The following is a 19,156-nucleotide window of genomic DNA, read 5'->3' on the forward strand; positions in this document are numbered from 1 at the left end:
TTACACTTCCATTTTCATGGTAAATGCTTTTCCATTATTTTACTTTAAATGTCTATGTGTCTTCAGGTTGAAGTGAACCTCTCATAGGCAGCATATAGATGAGACTGTTTTCATCTATTCTGTCACCCTATGCCTTTTGATGGGGGTATTTGGACAATTCACATTTAAAGCAATTATGCTAGGGTTCAGTGGCTGGGCCAAGGGTGCAGTTTACAGTAGGAGAAGGCAGCTCTCTCCCTGAAGTGCTGTGGGAAAAGACAAATCCTGCCTGTGTCTGCCACCCCAGGGGCTTGGAGACGAGTTCAGCAGCACAGTCTACAGTAGGAGGAAAAAGCTCCCTCCCTGGAGTACTGTGGGAAAATATAAAACCTGCCTGTGTCTGCCTGTGTCTGCCACCCCCGAGGTTCAGAGGCAAGGGTGGTGGCACAGTCTGCAGGAAGAGAAGGTTGTCCTCCCTGAAGTGAAACAGCAGAGACAAAGCCAGCCAGGACCACATATTGTGTCATGTTGAGAGGCGCTTCCTCAGTGCCAGAGTGCATGGAGCAGGACTTTGAATCCTAGGCAAGCACAGAGTCAGTGGAGTTGGCAGAGTGAGAAAGACTGCCCCATCTGCGCCTGCGGCATAGTGAGGATGACTCAAACTGAATCCACCAGTTCCAGCTCTGAGGAGAAGAGACTGGGGGATCACCATATCCCCTCCATCACCACCAAGGTGGGGCCTCAGGGATCACTCCCAGGGCCCATAGTGGAGGTGGGTCCAGACTACACCAAACCATGCCCCTTTGCACTAGGTAACTGCCTATCTACCAGAGTAGGACAGACCCTGCAGACAGCTCCTCCTGACAAGCTCTGCAGCATTGCCTGGATTAACTCTAGGTCAATTCTGGATATATAGATGTATTTCACCTGCCCCACCCCCACCCCCATTTCTCTTTATCTGTTCCCTGCCCTAGGCTGGTTACTCTAGTTATTGGTTTGTCTAAACATGCATATTTAATCCATTGTCTTGACATATATATGTTCTACACCTCCTTCTTTACACCCTTTCTCTCTCTCTGAAATAATCAAGCCATTTAGTTTCTCTGGGTAACTTTATTTTCAGTTTGTTTTTACTGCGTCCTTCTTTATTTTCCTTTCTCTCTCTCTGGATTAAACCTTTTAGTGTCTATGCCTAGTCAATGTTTACTTCTGCTTATTCCCGGCTCCTGTCATTTTTCTCTGTGTATGTGCTCTTCCATCAGCACCACCTCAACCCTCTTCTTTACTTGTACTTGGTGTTTTTGTTTTTGTTTTTGTTTTGTTTTTAGTCTTTAGTATTTTTGTTTTTGTTTATTTGTTTGTTTGTGTTATTTGTGTGTTTGCATAATGTTGTCTTCTGTTTGTCTCTTTTCATTTATAGGGATACTCCAAGGAACAAATCAAAGCATACCTGGTGAAGGGTCCAAAATATCACTATGAGTAGGGTAATAGAATAATAAAAGTCACAACAACAGAGAGAAAATAACATTCTCTGAAAAAAAAAATCTCTTGAAGGGCCAGACCCTGGACAGTGGATGACGACCCTCCTTTAACATAGCAGTGCTCGTACGTGCAGAGCACACAACAAACATTTAAAATGCATAAGGAACAGAAAACTAGCCAAAATGATGAAACGGAAGAATTCTGCTCAAAAGAAATTCCAGGAAGTAGCGACAGCTAACGCATTGATCAAAACGATTTAAGCAATATAACGGAACAAGAATTTAGAATAATATCATAAAATTAATTGCTGGTCAAGAAAAAAAGCATAGAAGACAGCAGAGAATCTACTGCTACAGAGAACAAGGGACGAAAAAATAGTCATGATGAATTAAAACCTGCTATAAATGAGGTGCAAAATAAAATGGAGGTGGCAACAGTGCGGATTGAAGAGGCAGAAGAGAGAATAGGTGAATTAGAAGATAAAATTATGGAAAAAGAGGAAGATGAAAAGAAGAGAGATAAAAAAAATCCAGGAGTATGAGGAGAGAATTACAGAACGAAGTGATGAAACCCAACAGAACATTATCCATATCATAGGAATTCCAGAAGAAGAGAGAGGGAAAGGGGTAGAAGGTGTACTTGAACAAATCATAGCTGAGAACTTCCCTGATCTGGGGAAGGAAACAGGCATTGAAATCCAAGAGGCACAGAGACCTCCCTTCTGGTGCAACTTGATTTTCTACACTACATATCATAGTGAAACTGGCAAATTACAAAGATGAAGAGAGAATTCTGAAAGCAGCTTGGGATACACGGCCCCTAACATACAAAGGTAGACACATAAGGGTAGTAGCAGACCTATGTACTGAAACTTGGCAGGCCAGAAAGGAATGGCAGGAAATCTTCAATGTGATGAAAAGGAAAAATATGCAGCCAAGAATTCTTTACCCAGAAAGTCTGTCATTCAGAATAGAAGGAGAGATAAATGTTTTCCCAAACAAAAACTGAAGGAATTCATCGCCATTAAACCAGGCCTACAATTGATTTTAAGGGGTATTCTGTGAGTGAAATGTTGCAAGGACCACAAAGTACCAGAGGCATCACTAGAAGCAGGAAACTTACAGATATCACAATGACTATAAACCCATATCTTTCAATAATAACACTGAATGTAAATGCTCCAACCAAAAGACATAGAGTATCAGAATGGATAAAAAAAAAAACAAGGCCTATCTATTTTCTGTCTATAAGAGACTCATTTTAGACCTGATGACACCTTAAGGTTGTGAGTAAGGAGATGGAGAACTATCTATCGTGCTACTGGAGGTCAAAAGAAAGCTGGAGTAGCCATACATATACCAGACAAACTAGACTTTCAATTAAAGACTGTAAAATGAGATGAAGAAGAGCATTATCTAACAATTCCAGGATCTATCCATCAGGTAGAGCTAACAATTATAAATGTATTTGCATGGAATTCGATAGCACCCATATATATAAAACAGTTAATCACAGACATAAGCAACCCTATTGATAAGAACATAGTAATTGCAGGGGACTTTAATACTCCACTTACAACAATCGACAGATCATCTAGACAGAGAATCAATAAAGAAACAAGGGCCCTGAATGATACATTGGATCAGATGAACTTGACAGATATATTTAGAACTCTTCATTGCAAAGCAGCTGAATATACTTTCTTCTCGAGTGCAGGATACAAAATCAATGCACAGAAATCAGTTGAATTCTTATACACTAATAATGAAGCAACAGAAAGACAAATAAAGAAACTGATCCCATTCACAATTGCACCAAGAAGCATAAAATACCTAGGAATAAACCTAACCAAAGATGTAAATGATATGTATGCTGAAAACTATAGAAAGCTGATGAAGGAAATTGAAGAAGAAATATATAAATGGAAAAACATTCTGTGCTCATGGATTGGAAGAATAAATATTGTTAAAATGTCAATATTACCCTAAGCAATCTATACATTCAATGCAATCCCAATCAAAACTGCACCAACATTCTTCTTGAAGCTAAAACAAGCAATCCTAAAATTTTTATGGAACCACAGAAGACCTAGAATAGCCAAAGTAATTTTGAAGAAGAAGACCATAGCAGGAGGCATCAGAATCCCAGACTTTAGCCTCTACTACAAAGCTGTAATCATCAAGACAGCATTGTATTGGCACAAAAATAGACACATAGACCAATGGAATAGAATGGAGGCTCCAGAATTGGACCCACAGAAGTATGGCCAACTAATATTTAACAAAGCAGGAAAGAATATCCAATGGAAAAAAGAGTCTTTTTAACAAATCGTGCTGGGAGAACTGGACAGCAACATGCAGAAAAAAGAAACTATACCACTTTTTGACACCATTCACAAAAATAAAGTCAAAATGGATAAAGAACTTGAATGTGAGACAGGAAACCATCAAAACCTTAGAGGAGAAATCAGGAAAAAACTCTCTGACCTCAGCTACAGCAATTTCTTACTTGACACATCTCCAAAGGCAAGGCAATTAAATACAAAAATGAACTATTGGGACCTCACAAAGATAGGTCCTCTTCACTGCAAAGGAAACAATCAGCAAAACTAAAAGGCAACCAATGGAATGCGAAAATATATTTACAAATGACATCCAAAAATCTATAAAGAAGTCACCAAACTCCACACTCGAAAAGCAAATAATCCATTGTAGAAATGGGCAGAAAACATGAATAGACACTTCTCTAAAGAAGACATCCAGATGGCCAAAAGGCATATGAAAAGATTCTCAACATCACTCCTCATCTGGGAAATACAAATCAAAACCACACTCAGATACCAACTCACACCCGTCAGAGTGGCTAAAATGAACAATTCAGGAGTGTATAGATGCTGGCTATGATGTCGAGAAACGGGAACCCTCTTGCACTGTTGCTGGGAATGCAAACTGGTGCAGCCCCTCTGGAAAACAGTGTGGAGAGTCCTCAAAAAATTACAAATAGACCTACCCTATGACCCAGCCATAGCACTGCTAAGATTTTACCAAAGGGATATCGGAGTGCTGATGCATGGGGGGACTTGTAACCCAATGTTTACAGCAGCAGTTTCAACAATAGGCAAATTATGGAAAAAGCCTAAATATCCAGAAACTAATGAATGGATAAAGAAGATGTGGCTTGTATATACAATGGAAATTTACTTGGCAATGAGAAAGAATGAAATCTGGCCCTTTGTAGCTACATGGATGCAACTAGAGAGTATTAGGCTAAGTGAAATAAGTCAGGCAGTGAAAGACAGATACCATATGTTTTTACTCATGTATGGATTCTGAGAAACTAAACAGAATACCATGGGGGAGGGGAAGGGGGAAAATAGTTACAGAGAGGGAAGGAGGAAAATCATAAGAGACTCTTAAATATTGGGAACAAACTGAGGGTTGATGGGGGCTGGGGGAAGTGGATGATGAACATTGAAGATGGCACCTGTTGGGATGAGCACTGGGTGTTGCACGGAAACCAATTTGACAATAAATTTTATTAAAAAACATAATTAGAAAATGAGATGTAAAATTCTGTTAATTGAAGATGAGATAATTTTATATAGGGAAACGTCTAAAGATTTAATTAAAACAACCATTAAATGTAAGCAAAAAAATAGGTTAAATTTTCAGAATATAAAATTAACATAAAATTTAGTATTGTTTCTGTAGACTATTATCAAACTATTTGAAAAAAGAAAGACATTAAATGATCATATTTAGAGTGGCATCATACACACACACACACACACACACACACACACACACACTAAGGAATTAGTTTAACACAAATGGTTAAAGATCTATATCCTGAAAACAAAACATTGAAAACAAAACCTTGAAAACAAAATAAAGAAATCTAAGACACATATAAATTGAAAAGTATCCCATGTTCAAGGAATGGAAGAATTAATATTGCTTTATATGTTATTACTACCAAAAGCATTATACATATTGAATACAATCTTTACCAAGATTCCAATAGAATTTTTGCTTGGAGAGGAAGATGGTGGCATAATATGAGGATCCTAGGCTTACCACGTTCCATCAACACAAGTAGATAACTATCAAATTCTGCTAAATTCCCCATTAATAGACCTGAACACTGACAGAACTCTTTATAGCTACAAGTAAAGAACAGACCACATCAAGAAGGTAGGAAGGGCAAAGACATTGTTTAGAGGATAAATGGATCATGAATGCTGTGGAGGTGAGGGAGCCATGGTCATGGAGAAGGGTGAGAGAGAGAGAGAGAGAAAGGAGCACCCAGGGGAATGCACATGGAGAATATTTCCCCAAAGTCATGTCTTGGAAACTGAGGGTGCTGAATTTTGTGAGTTCTTGCAACCAGCAGTGCTTAAAGCCTGGAATTTCACAGGCTAGCAGGCTTGGCTGGAATAGAACCCAGAGGCCACTGTGCTGCTCCTGAAGAGAACATAGTCCAACAGCTATCTGAAGAGTACCTGAAGCACACAAAGGGAGATTATCTGTTCTTCTCAGAGCACATCTCTGAGATGAAGCTTTCACAGAGACAACCTTCCAGGCAAAAGGAGCTAGCTATCGTTATTTACCTACCCTGCCCCTCAGCATAAAAACAGAGTTATCTGAGGGGAAGCAGCACAGGGCTGACATTGGCTGCCTAACTTGTTTACACCAAGCCCAACCCCCTTTCTCTCTGATGGAACTGCCCTTCTCAGTCATTCTTGCCTCAGTCCCAGTGTAGCTAGTCCCTCCCCCAGAAGACCACCACAAACCTCTGCCCACCTCACGCATCCTGGGCAGAGAGTTCTGAAAGGCCTCAGTTCTAGTAGAGGTTACATGTCTCATTTCACAATCAGAACAGGGAACACCTAGTTCAAACCCACCATTAAGACAAGGGACAAAACACTACCCACTTCAGGCAAATAGAGCCTCTCAAGATGATTGGCCTGAAGGATAGAGAAGCCAAAATACAAGAGCAGAGCAGATTCAGGGACATTCCCTGAAGCATCAGGCCGGGGTGTTATATGATATCTTCATAAGGCCATTATTTTCAGGAACAAGAGACATAAGTGGTTTTTCTAACACAAAGAAGGCAGACACTTATGCAAATTGTGAAGACAGAGGAATTTATTCCAAATGAAGAACAAGATAAGACCATGGCCACAGGTCTAAGTGGAACAGATGTAAGTAACATGCCTGATGGAAAACTTTAAACAATGATCATAAGGATACTCACTTGGCTTGAGAAAAGTATGGAAGACTTCAGTGAGACCCTTACCACAGAGATAAAAGAGTTGAAAAAGGAACTGGTAAGAAATGATAAATGTAATAACAGATTTGAAACAGGCTTAATTCAAAGAACATAAGTCTGGGAGAAGTAGAGGAAGAAAAAATGATATAAAAGACAAAATAATGGAAAATAATAAAGATGAACAAAGTGAGAAAGAAGTATGCAGCATGAGAGTAGATGTAGGAAATTCAGTGGCTCCATCAAACATAATAACATTTGTATTATAAGAGTCCCAGGAAAAGAGAGAAAAAAGGGGGCAGAAAAATTATGTAAACAAATAAAAGCTGAAAACTTCCATAATCTGGAGGAGGAAACAGACATCCAGTTTCAGGAAGCATAGAAAATTCCCATCCAAATCAACAAAAGCAGGTCAAGACCAAGACATACTGTAATTAAATTTGCAAGATATAATGATAATTAAAATATCTTGAAAGCAGCAAGACAAGAGAAGTCCTTAATTTACAGAGGAACACACATAATGTTAGCTGGAGATTTCTCAACAGAAACTTTCCAAGCCTGAAGGGAGTGACATGCTATATTCAACGTGCTGAATGGGGAATATCTTCAGCTAAGAATGCTCTACTCAGCAATGTTAGCATTCATAATAGAAGAAGAGATAAAGTGTTTCCTAGACAAAAACTAAAGGATTTCATGAACACTAGACAAGTCCTGCAAGAAATATTAAATAGGACTATCTGAGTGCAAAGAGACCAAGAGACAAAGACAAGAAAAGATAAGAGGAAACAACAATGGGGGCATCTGGATGGCTCAGTCGGTTGAGCATCCGACTTCAGCTCAGGTCATGATCTCACGGTCCATGAGTTCGAGCCCCATGTCAGACTCTGTGCTGACAGCTCGGAGCCTGGAGCCTGCTTCTGATACTGTGTCTCCCTTTCTCTCTGACCCTCCCCTGTTCATGCTGTCTCTCTCTGTCTCAAAAATAAGTAAACATTAATTTTTTTAAAAAAAGAACAACAATGAAACAAGTAATACAATGACAATAAATACATACCTATCAATAATTACTTTGAATGTAAATACAATAAACAATTGAATCAAAAGACATAGGGTGTCAGAATGGGGAAAAATATGGTCCATCTATATGCTCAGTACAAGAGACACATTGTAGATCTAAAGACTTTTGATGATTGAAGGTGCAGGGATGGAGAAATATTTATCATGCAAATTTGTATCAAAAGAAAGCCAAGTAGCAATACTTCTGTCAGACAAACTATATTTTAAAATAAAGACTGTAAGAAGAGAGAAGCAATAAGCACTATACTATCATTAAGAGGACCATATGACAAGAAGATATAATAATTGTAGATATTTATGCACCCAACATGAGTGGGCCTAAATATATAAAACTATTAATAATGAACATAAAGAAACTAATTGATAATAATACAATAATAGTAGTAGACTTTAACATCCAAATAACATCAATGGAAAGATCATCTAAATAGAAAATCAACAAGGAAACAATTTCTTTGAATGACAAACTGGACCAGATGGGCAGAAAAGATATCTTCAGAATATTCAATCTTGTAACTGCAGAATACACATTCCTTTCAAGTACACATTCTCCAGAGTAGATTACTTATTAAGTCACAAATCAAGGCTTAACAAATACAAAAATATTGAAATCATACCATGAACCTTTTCTGACCACAACACTATGAAACTAGAAGTAAGTCAACCACAAGAAAATATCTGGAAAGGCCACAAATATATGCTACTAAACAATGAATGGGTCAACCACAAAATCAAAAAAGAAATAAGAAATATATGGGAAAAAATAAAAATGTAAACTCATTAATACAAAAGTTTGGGGATACAGCAAAAGTGTTTGTATGAAGGAAGTATATAACAATAAAAGTCTACCTCAACAAGCAAGAAAAATCTCAGATGAAGAACATGACCTTACATCTAAAGGACGTACAAAAGGACCAAAAATGAAGACTAAATCCAGCAGAAGTAGAAAAATAATAAATACTATAGCAAGAATAAATGATATAAAAACTAAAGAAACAATAGAACAAATCAATGAAACCAGGATCTGGTTCTTCGAAAAAATTTATAAAATTGATAAAATCCTTAGTCAGATTTATCAAAAAGGAAGATAATGGGCTAGATGGGTGATGGGTATTAAGGAGGACACTTGTGATAGGCACTGGGTTTTTTTATGTAAGTGATGAATCATTGAATTCTACTCATGAAGCCAGTATTGCACTGTATGTTAACTAAAATTGGGAAAAAAAACTCTAGAAAATCAAGAGAAAGGACTCACATAAATAAAATCATAAATGTAAGAGGAGAAATAACAACCACAACTACAGAAATACAAAGAATTATATAAGAATATTGTGAAAAATTGTATGTCAACAAATTGAACAACCTAGAAGAAAAGGACAAATTCCTAGAAAAATACAGACTATCAAAATCGAAACAGGGAGAAATAGAAAACTTGGACCAATAATCAGCAAATAAATTTAGCAAATAAATTTAATCAGTAATCAAAATTTGCGAGAAACACAAGTCCAGGGTCAGATGGCTTCACAGTGGAATTCTACAAAATATATATATTTTTTTAATTCAAATTTTATTTTCCAGGGCTCAACAGCTCTCCCTCCCGGTGTCCTCTTGCCCTCCCGCTCTCCAAGCAGAGCTGTTGCCTTTTAACATTCCAGTTGTTAAGTCCCGCTGGCTGTCAGAACTCATGGAGTCCGGCCCTTCCACTTCTGCAAGCCAGAATTCAGGGGCTCTGCCTTGCCTAGCGGGCTGCCCCTCCACTGCCCCGGTTTCCTCTCGCCAGTCCATGTAGCATGCACCGACTCTTTGCCCTTCGAACCCTCTTCCCTGGGACTCTTGTCAATGCCTGGCTCCGAAGAGTCTCTTCTGCTAGTCTTCTGGTGATTTTCTGGGTTAATTAGACAGATGTTGGTGGAATCTAAGTGATCAGCAGGACAAGGTGAGCCCAGCGTCCTCCTATGCCACGATCTTCCCTCTCCAGCTCATTTTAGACATGAGTACACCTTCAAATTGAAAATGAGGGGATGGAGAACTATCTATCATGCTACTGTAAGTCAAAAGAAAGCTGGAGTAGCCTACTTATATCAGACACACTAAACTTTAAATTAAAGGCTGTAACAAGAGATGAAGAAGGGCATTATATAATAATTACAGGGTCTATCCATCAGGAAGCGCTAAAAATTATAAATGTCCATGTGCCAAATACAGGAGCTAAATGCTGGCGAGGATGTGGAGAAACGGGAACCCTCTTTCACTGTTGGTGGGAATGCAAACAGGTGCAGCTGCTCTGGAAAACAGTGTGGAGGTTCCTCAAAAAATTAAAAATAGATCTACCCTATGACCCAGCAATAGCACTGCTAGGAATTTACCCAAGGGATGCAGGAGTGCTGATGCATAGGGGCACTTGTACCTCAATGTTTATAGCAGAACTTTCAACAATACCCAAATTGTCCATCAACTGAGCCAAAATGTCCATCAACTGATGAATGGATAAAGAAATTGTGGTTTATATACACAATGGAATATTATGTGACAATGAGAAAGAATGAAATATGGCCTTTTGTAGCAACGTGTATGCAACTGGAGAGTGTTATGCTAAGTGAAATAATTCAGGCAGAGAAAGACAGATACCATATGTTTTCACTCTTGTGTGGATCCTGAGAAACTTAACAGAAGACCATGGGGGAGGGGGGAGGGAAAAAAAGGTTAGAGAGGGAGGGACACAAAAAAAGAGACTCTTAAAAACTGAGAACAAACTGAGGGTTGGTGGGTGGTGGGAGGGAGGGGAGGGTGGGTAATGGGTGTTGAGGAGGGTACCTTTTGGGATGAGCACTGGATGTTGTGTGGAAAACCATTTGACAATGCATTTCATATTAAAAAATAAATAAATTTTATTTAGTTAATATACAGTGCAATATTGGTACTACCAAAAAGCGCAATATTGGTACTACCAAACATTTAAAAAATACTTAATATCTATTCTAAAACTATTCCAAAAAATAGAAGAAGAAAGAAAACTTCCAAACTCAGGCTATGAGTTCAGCATTAACCTGATACCAAAATTATGTAAGACCCCACTAAATGGCCGCCTGGGTGGCTCAGTCAACTGAGTCTCTGACTCTTGATTTTAGTTTAGGTCACTATCCCAGCGTGGTGGAATCAAGTCCAGGATTGGACCCTGCACGGAGGGTGAAGCCCGCTTAAGAGTCTGTCTCTTCTCTCTCTCTCTCTTTCTGTGTGTGTGTGTGTGTGTGTGTGTTTTCCACTGAGCCTCTCCCTGCTTGCACTCTCTTTCTCCCTCTTAAAAAAAGACTCCACTAAGAAAGAGAACTATAGACCAATACCCCTGATGAACATAGATGCAAAAATTCTCAATAAAATACTAACAAACCTAATCCAACAATACATTTTAAAAATCATTTACCACAACAATGTGAGATTTATTCTTGGATTGCAAGGATGGATCAATATTCACAAATCAATCAACAGGGTATATCACATCAGTTAAAGAAAGGATAAAACCCATGTGATCCTTTCAATAGATGCATAAAATGCATGTGACAAAGTACAACTTCAATTCATGATAAACACCCTCAACAGAGTAGGTTCAGAGTGAACACACTTCAACTTAATACAAATCCACCTATAAAAAACCCACAGTGAATATCATCCTCAATGAAGAACATCTGGAAGCTTTCATCTATAGTCAGGAAAAAGACAGGGATGTCCACTCTCACTACCTTTGTTTAACGTAGTATTGGGAGTCCAGTCATGGCAATAAGAAAACAAAAAGAAAAGGCATCCAAATCATCAAGGAAGAAGTAAAACTTTCCGTATTTCCAGATGACATGATACTAAATACAGAAAACCCGTATGACTCCATGAGAAAACTGCTAAAACTGTTACACAAATTCAGTAAATTCACAGGATAAAAAATGTACAGAAATCTGTTGCATTTCTACACACCTATAATGAAGCAGCAGAAAGAGAAATTAAGGAATCAATACCAATTACAATTGCACTATAAATGATGAGATACCTGGGAATAAACAGCCAAAAAATTTAAAGATCTGTACTCTGAAAACGATAAAACAATTATGAAAAAAAATTGAAGATGACACAAAGAAATGGAAAGACATTCCATGCTCATCGAATGGGAGAACAAATACTGTTAAAAGGTCGGTACTACCTGAAGCAATATACACATTTAATATGGTCCCTATCAAAATCCAAACAGCATTTTTCACAGATGTAGAATAATTACTTTATTTCTTTATTTTTAATTTTTTAAATATAATTTATTGTCAAATTGTTTTCCATACAACACCCAATTCTCATCCCAAAAGGTGCCCTCCTCAATGCCCATCACCCACTTTCCCCTCTCCCCCAGCCCCCATCAACCCTCAGCTTGTTCTCAGTATTTAAATCTTTTATGGTTTGCCTCCTTCCCTCTCTGTTAAGTTTTTCCTCCCTTCCCCTCCCCCATGGTCTTCTGTTAAGTTTCTCAGGATCCACATATGAGTGAAAATGTATGGTATCTGTCTTTCTCTGCCTGACTTATTTCACTTAGCATAATACCCTCCAGTTCATTCTTTCTCATTGCTAAGTAGCATTCCATTGTATATATAAGGCACATCTTCTTTATCCATTCATCAGTTTCTGGACATTTAGGCTCTTTCCATAATTTGGCTATTGTTGAAAGTGCTGCTCTAAACATTGCGGTACAAGTGCCCTTATGCATCAGCACTCCTGTATCCCTTGGGTAAATTCCTAGCAGTGCTATTGCTGGGTCATGGGGTAGATCTATTTTTTTAATTTTTTGAGGAACCTCCACACTGTTTTCCAGAGCAGCTGCACCAGTTTGCATTGAATAACTGATTCAATTTCTTCACTTATTATGGGTCTGTTCAAATTTTCTATTTCTTCCTGCTTGAGTTTTGAACGTATGTGGATGCCTAGGAATTTGTCCATTTCTTCCAGGTTGTCCAGTTTGTTGGCATATAACTTTTGATAGTATTCCCTAATAAATGCTTGTATTTCTGAGGGATTGGTTGTAATAATTCCATTTTCATTCATGATTTTATCAATTTGGGTCCTCTCCCTTTTCTTTTTAAGAAGCCTGACTGGAGATTGATCAATATTGTTTACTTTTTCAAGAAACCAACTCCTGGTTTCATTTATCTGCTCAACTGTTTTGTTTTTTTTTATTCTATATTGTTTATTCCTTTTTTTAATTTTAATTTTTTTAATTTAGATTCAAATTACTTAGCATATAGTGCAACAATGATTTCAGGAGTAGATTCCTTAGTGCCCCTTTCCCATTTAGCCCTCCCCCCTCCCACAACCTCTCCAGTAACCCTCAGTTTGTTCTCCATATTTATGAGTCTTTTCTGATTTGTCTTTCTCCCTGTTTTTATATTATTTTTGTTTCCCTTCCCTTATGTTCACCTGTTTTGTCTCTTAAGGTCATCATATGAGTGAAGTAATGTGATTTTTGCCTTTCTCTGACTAATTTCACTTTCACTAAATTCACTCCAGTTCCACCCATGTAGTTGCAAATGGCAAGATTTGATTCTTTTTGATAGCCAAGTAATACGCTGAGAATATACCACTTCTTTTTCTATTCATCCATTGATGGACATTCTCCCATTCTGTCGGTTGCCTTTTAGTTTTGTTGATTGTTTCATTCACTGTGCAGAAGCTGTTTATTCTCATGAGGTGCCAGTAGTTCATTTTTGCTTTTCTTTCCCTTGCCTCCATAGACGTGCTGAGTAAGTTGCTGCAGCCAAGATCAAAGAGGTTTTACCTGCTTTCTCCTTGAGGATTTTGATGCCTTCCTGTCTTACATTGAGGTCTTTCATCCAGTTTGAGTTCATTTATGGGTATGGTGTAAGAAAGTGATCCAGGTTCATTCTTCTGCATGTCGCTGTCCAGTTTTGCCAGCACCAATTGCTGAAGAGACTGTCTTTATTCCATTGGCTATTCCTTCCTGCTTTCTCCAAGATTAGTTGGCCATACGTTTGTGGGTCTATTTCTGGGTTCCCTATTCTGTTCCATTGATCTGAGTGTCTGTTCTTGTGCCAGTACCATACTTTCTTGATGATTACAGCTCTGTAGGATAGCTTGAAGTCTGGGATTGTGAGACCTCCTGTTTTGGTTTTCTTTTTCAAGATTGCTTTAGCTATTCGGGGTCTTTTCTCGTTCCATACAAATTTTAGGATTATTTGTTCTAGCTCTGTGAAGAATGCTGGTGTTATTTTGATAGGGATTGCATTGAATATGTATATTGCTTTGGGGAGTATTGACATTTTAACAATATTTGTTTTTCCAATCCAGGAGTATGATATATTTTTCCATTTTTTTGTGTCTTCTTCAATTTCTTTCATAAGCTTTCTATAGTTTTCAGTGTATAGATTTTTCACGTCTTTGGTTAGATTTATTCCTAGATATTTTATGGTTTTTTGTGCAACTCTAAATGGGATCGATTTCTTGATTTCTCTTTCTGTCACTTTATTGTTGTTGTATAGGAATGCAACTGATTTCTTCTATGCGTTGATTTTATATCCTGCAAATTTGCTGAATTCGTGACTCAGGTCTAGCAGTTTTTTGGTGGAATCTTTTGGGTTTTCCATATAGAGTATCATGTCATCTGCGAAGAGTGAAAGTTTGACCTCCGCCTGGCTGATTTGGATGCCTTTCATTACTTTGTGTTGTCTGATTGCAGAGGCTAAGACTTCCAATACTATGTTGAATAACAGTGGTGAGAGTGGACATCCCTATCTTCTTGCTGACCTTAAGGGGAAATCTGTCAATTTTTCCCCATTGAGGATGATATTAACATTGGGTCGTTCATATATGGCTTTTATGATCTCGAGGTATGCTCCTTCTATCTGTACTTTCTTGAGGGTTTTTATGAAGAAAGGATGCTGTATTTTGTCAAATGCTTTCTCTGTATCTATTGAGAGTATCATATGGTTCTGTCCTTTCTTTTGTTGATGTGATAAATCACGTTGTTTTGTGGATATTGAACCACCCTGCATCTGAGGTATAAATCCCACTTTGTCGTGGTGAATAATTTTTTTAAATGTATTGTTGAATCTCGTTGCCTAATATCTTGTTGAGGATATTTGCATCCATGTTCATCAGGAAAATTGGTCTATAGTCTCCTTTTAAGTGGGGTCTCTGTCTTGTTTTGGAATCAAGGTAATGCTGGATTCATAGAAAGAGTTTGGAACTTTTCCTTCTAATTCTCTTCTTTCGAACACCTTCAAGAGAGTAGGTGTTAACTCTTCCTTAAAAGTTTGATAGAATTCCCCTGGAAAGCCATCTGGCCCTAGACTCTTGTTTCTTGGCAGATTTTTGATTAATAATTCTATTTTCTTACTGGTTATGTGTCTGCTCAAAATTTCCATTTCTTCCTGTTTCAGTTTTTGTAGTGTATGTTTCTAGGAATTGGTCCATTTCTTCCAGATTACCCATTTTATTGGCATACAATTACTCATAATATTCTCATTATTATTTTTATTTCTGTTGTGTTGGTTGTGATCTCTCCTCTTTCATTCTTGATTTTATTTATTTGTGTCCTTTCTTTTTTCTTTTTGATCAAACTGGCTAGTGGTTTATCAATTTTGTTAATTCTTTCAAAGCACCAGCTTCTATTTTCATTGTTCTGTTCTACTGTGTTTTTTCTGTTTGTTTGTTTGTTTGTTTGTTTCAATAGCATTAATTTCGGCTCTAGTCTTTATTATGTCCTGTCTTCTGCTGGTTTTGGGTTTTATTTGCTGTTCTTTTCCAGCTTCTTAAGGTGTAAGATTAGGTTATGTATCTGAGAACTTTCTTCCTTCTTTAAGAAGGCCTGGATTGCTATATATTTTCCTCTTATGAATGCCTTTGATGCGTCCCAGAGGTTTTTGGTTGTGGTGTTTTCATTTTCATTGACTTCCATATACTTTTTAATTTCCTCTTTAACTTCTTGGTTAGCCCATTCATTCTTTAATAGGATGTTCTTCAGTCTCCAAGGATTTGTTACCTTTCCAAATTTTTTCTTGTGGTTAATTTCAAGTTTCATAGCGTTGTGGTCTGAAAATATGCACGGTATGATCTTGATCTTTTTGTACTTACTTAGGGCTGATTTGTGTCCCAGTATATGGTACATCCTGGAGAACGTTCCATGTGCACTGGAGAAGAATGTGTATTCTGTTGCTTTAGGATGAAATGTTCTGAATATATCTGTTAAGACCATCTGTCTAGTGTGTCATTCAAAGCCATTGTTTCCTTGTTGATTTTTTATTAGATTATCTGTCTATTGCTGTGAGTGGGGTGTTGAAGTCTCCTACTATTATGGTATTACTATCAATGAGTTTCTTTATGTTTGTGATTACTTGATTTATATATTTGGGTTCTCTCACATTTGGTGCATAAATGTTTACAATTGTTAGGTCTTCTTGGTGGATAGACCCCTTGATTATGATATAATGCCCTCAGCATCTCTTGATACAGTCTTTATTTTAAAGTCTAGATTGTCTGATGTAAGTATGGCTACTCCAGCTTTCTTTTGTTGACCATTAGCATGATAGATGGCTCTCCATCCCCTTATTTTCTTTTTTTTAACATTTATTTAATTTTTAGACAGAGAGATATAGAGCATGAATGGGGGAGGGTCAGAGAGAGAGAGGGAGACACAGAATCTGAAGCAGGCTCCAGGCTCTGAGGTGTCAGCAAAGAGCCTGACATGGGGCTTGAACTCATGGACTGTGAGATGATGACCTGAGCCAAAGTCAGATGCTTAACTGACTGAGCCACCCAGGTGTCCCTCCATCCCCTTGTTTTCAATCTGAAGGTGTCTTTAGGTTTAAAGTGGGTTTCTTGTAAACAGCATATAGATGGGTCTCGTTTTCTTATCCTATGTCTTTTGATTGGAGCATTGAGTCCATTGACGTTTACAGTGAGTACTGACAGATATGAATTTATTGCCATTGTGAAGCTTGTTGGAGTTTCTGGTGGTGTTCTCTGGTCATTTCTAATCTTTGTTGCTTTGGTATATATATATATATATATATATATATATATATATATATATATATTCATCTTTTCTCCCCTCACAGCATCCCCCTTAAAATTTCTTGCAGGGCTGGTTTAGTGGTCACAAACTCCTTTAACTTTTTGTTTCTCTGGGTAACTTTTTACCTCTTCTTCTATTTTGAATGACTGCTTTGCTGGATAAAGAATTCTTGGCTGCATATTTTTCTGATTCAGCACGTTTTATATATCCTGCCCCTCCTTTCTCGCCTGCCAATTTTTTGTGCATAGGTCTGCTACAAACCTGATCTTTTTTTTTTTTCCCTTGCTGTGTTCATGATTTTCTCCTTGCCTGAGTATTTTGTGAATTTGACTATTATTTGCCTTGTTTATGGTCTGTTTTTGTTGAATCTAATGGGGGTTCTCTGTGCTGTCTGGATTTTGATGTCTGTGTCTTTCCCCAGGTTAGGAAAGTTTTCTGCTATCATTTGCTCACATAACACTTCTACCCCTATTTCTTTCTCTTCCTCTTCTGGGACCCCTATGATTCTGATGTTGCTCCTTTTTAATGAGTCACTGATTTCTCTAATTCTTGAAATGTGCTCTTTTGCCTTAATCTCCCTCTTTCTTTCTGCTTCATTATTCTGTATAAGTTTGTCCTCTATATCGCTGATTCTCTGATCTGCCTCTTCCATCCTTGCTGCTGCTGCATCCATCCGTGCTTGCAGCTCAGTTATAGCATTTTTAATTTCATTGACTATTTTTTACTTCTTTTATCTCTGCAGAAAGGGATTCTAATCCATTTTCGACTCCAGCTAGTATTCTTATAATCATGATTCTAAATAATGGTTCAGACATCTTGGTTGTATATTTGTTGGTAAATCCCTGGCTGTCATTTCATCATGCTCTGTCTTTTGGGGTGAATTCCTTCATTTTGTGATTTTGAAGGGAGAAATGGAATTAATGAGGTAGAAAAATTAAAATTAAAAAAAAGAAAATTGAAAAAAAATATCAAAATTAAAAAATTAAACACACACACACTAAATTCAATAAATGATGTTATATCCCAGGAGTGTTTTGGTCTGGGTGTTGAAAGTAGTTTGACAGATTGGAGAAAAAAATGGGGAAAAAAAGGAAATCGCTTGAGATTTTTAAAAAATGAGTACACGAAGTAGACTAAAGTGAGATGATGGGAGTAAATTAGAATTTGAAAAAAAATACATAAACTATAGAATATAGTAGAAAAATTAAAGAAATATATTTTAATAAGAATTAAAAATAAAAATGAATTTTTTCTCTTTCTGTATTCAAGAAAAAGAAAAGAAATGAAAAAGAGAAAGGAAGAAAAAGAAAAAAAAAGGAAATCATTTGAAAATTTGAAAAAAGTGAATACACCGAAGTAGACTAAAACAAAATGATGGCAGTAAAATATAATTTGAAAACAATTTACACAAAAGTAAAATGTATAGTAAATAATAAAGAAAATATTTTTAATAAAAATTGAAGATAAAAATGAATTTTTTCTCTTTCTGTATTCAAGAAAAAGAAAAGAAGTGAAAAAGAGAAAAAAAAGATAATTGAATATATGGACCTGCTAAAAGATTGAAATAGGATTGAAATTAGTTCGTTTTCCCCTAGAAGTCAGATTATGTAGCTCTTTATTGTCCATAATATAAATGGGTGGTGACACTTGCATTCTTGAAGAGCCAAGTTGGCCCAGTTGGGCAGGGCTCAATGTAAGCGCTCAGTTCTCCACTAGATGGCACTGCTAGCCTACAGGGTTGGAGTGTTGTGGCGCTGGTAGGTCCGTATATGCATGCACTGGAGCAGTGAAGATGGCATCACTAAGCTACCCAGTCTCTAGTTTTGGAACTCTGTTCTCCTGGATCAGCAATCGTGCACCCATTCTCTGTCTTCAGCTTTCATCCACTACCTGCTTTTTCACTGTCCGTGACCAGGCCCCAGGCAGGACCTCTCTCTCCAGGTTTTGTCTCAGATGCGAATGTTTTCCCCAGCCCCTTACTTCTGAAGTACTGCAGCTTTGACACATTCCACTGCTCTGCAGGAGGGTCTCACCGAGCAATGGACTGATGTTGGCTGCAACCAGGAATGCTTGCTGGAGCCTGCTGCTGACGGTGCCCCAAGACTGCAGACAGGTGCCAGCCTGCCCCAGAAAAAGTTTGCAAGATAGTGTAGCAGCAGCTTTTCAGGGATTATGGAAAATCACAGCACACATCTGGCACCAGGCTTCACCCTTAATGACCTTGTTCTAGCACCAGAAAATGTGGCCGTCTTCTGGGGTCTGCTGGGACCAGGTGGCTTCAACAGTGTCTAT

General features: G+C 37.7%; 1 long non-coding RNA gene across 1 annotated transcript in view; it reads left to right on the forward strand.

Annotated features, from left to right (window-relative positions):
* The window catches only part of LOC131502905 (uncharacterized), an 83,757-nt gene extending 78,779 nt beyond the window's left edge, over positions 1-4,978 (forward strand). The window contains exon 8 of the long non-coding RNA XR_009257245.1: positions 1,400-4,978. This is a non-coding gene — a long non-coding RNA (uncharacterized LOC131502905). The remainder of the gene's footprint in view (positions 1-1,399) is intronic.
* The last annotated feature ends 14,178 nt before the right edge of the window (positions 4,979-19,156 follow it).

The sequence above is a fragment of the Neofelis nebulosa genome, chromosome X, assembly GCF_028018385.1.
Source record: "Neofelis nebulosa isolate mNeoNeb1 chromosome X, mNeoNeb1.pri, whole genome shotgun sequence".
In the NCBI taxonomy this organism is placed as follows: Eukaryota; Metazoa; Chordata; class Mammalia; order Carnivora; family Felidae; genus Neofelis; species Neofelis nebulosa.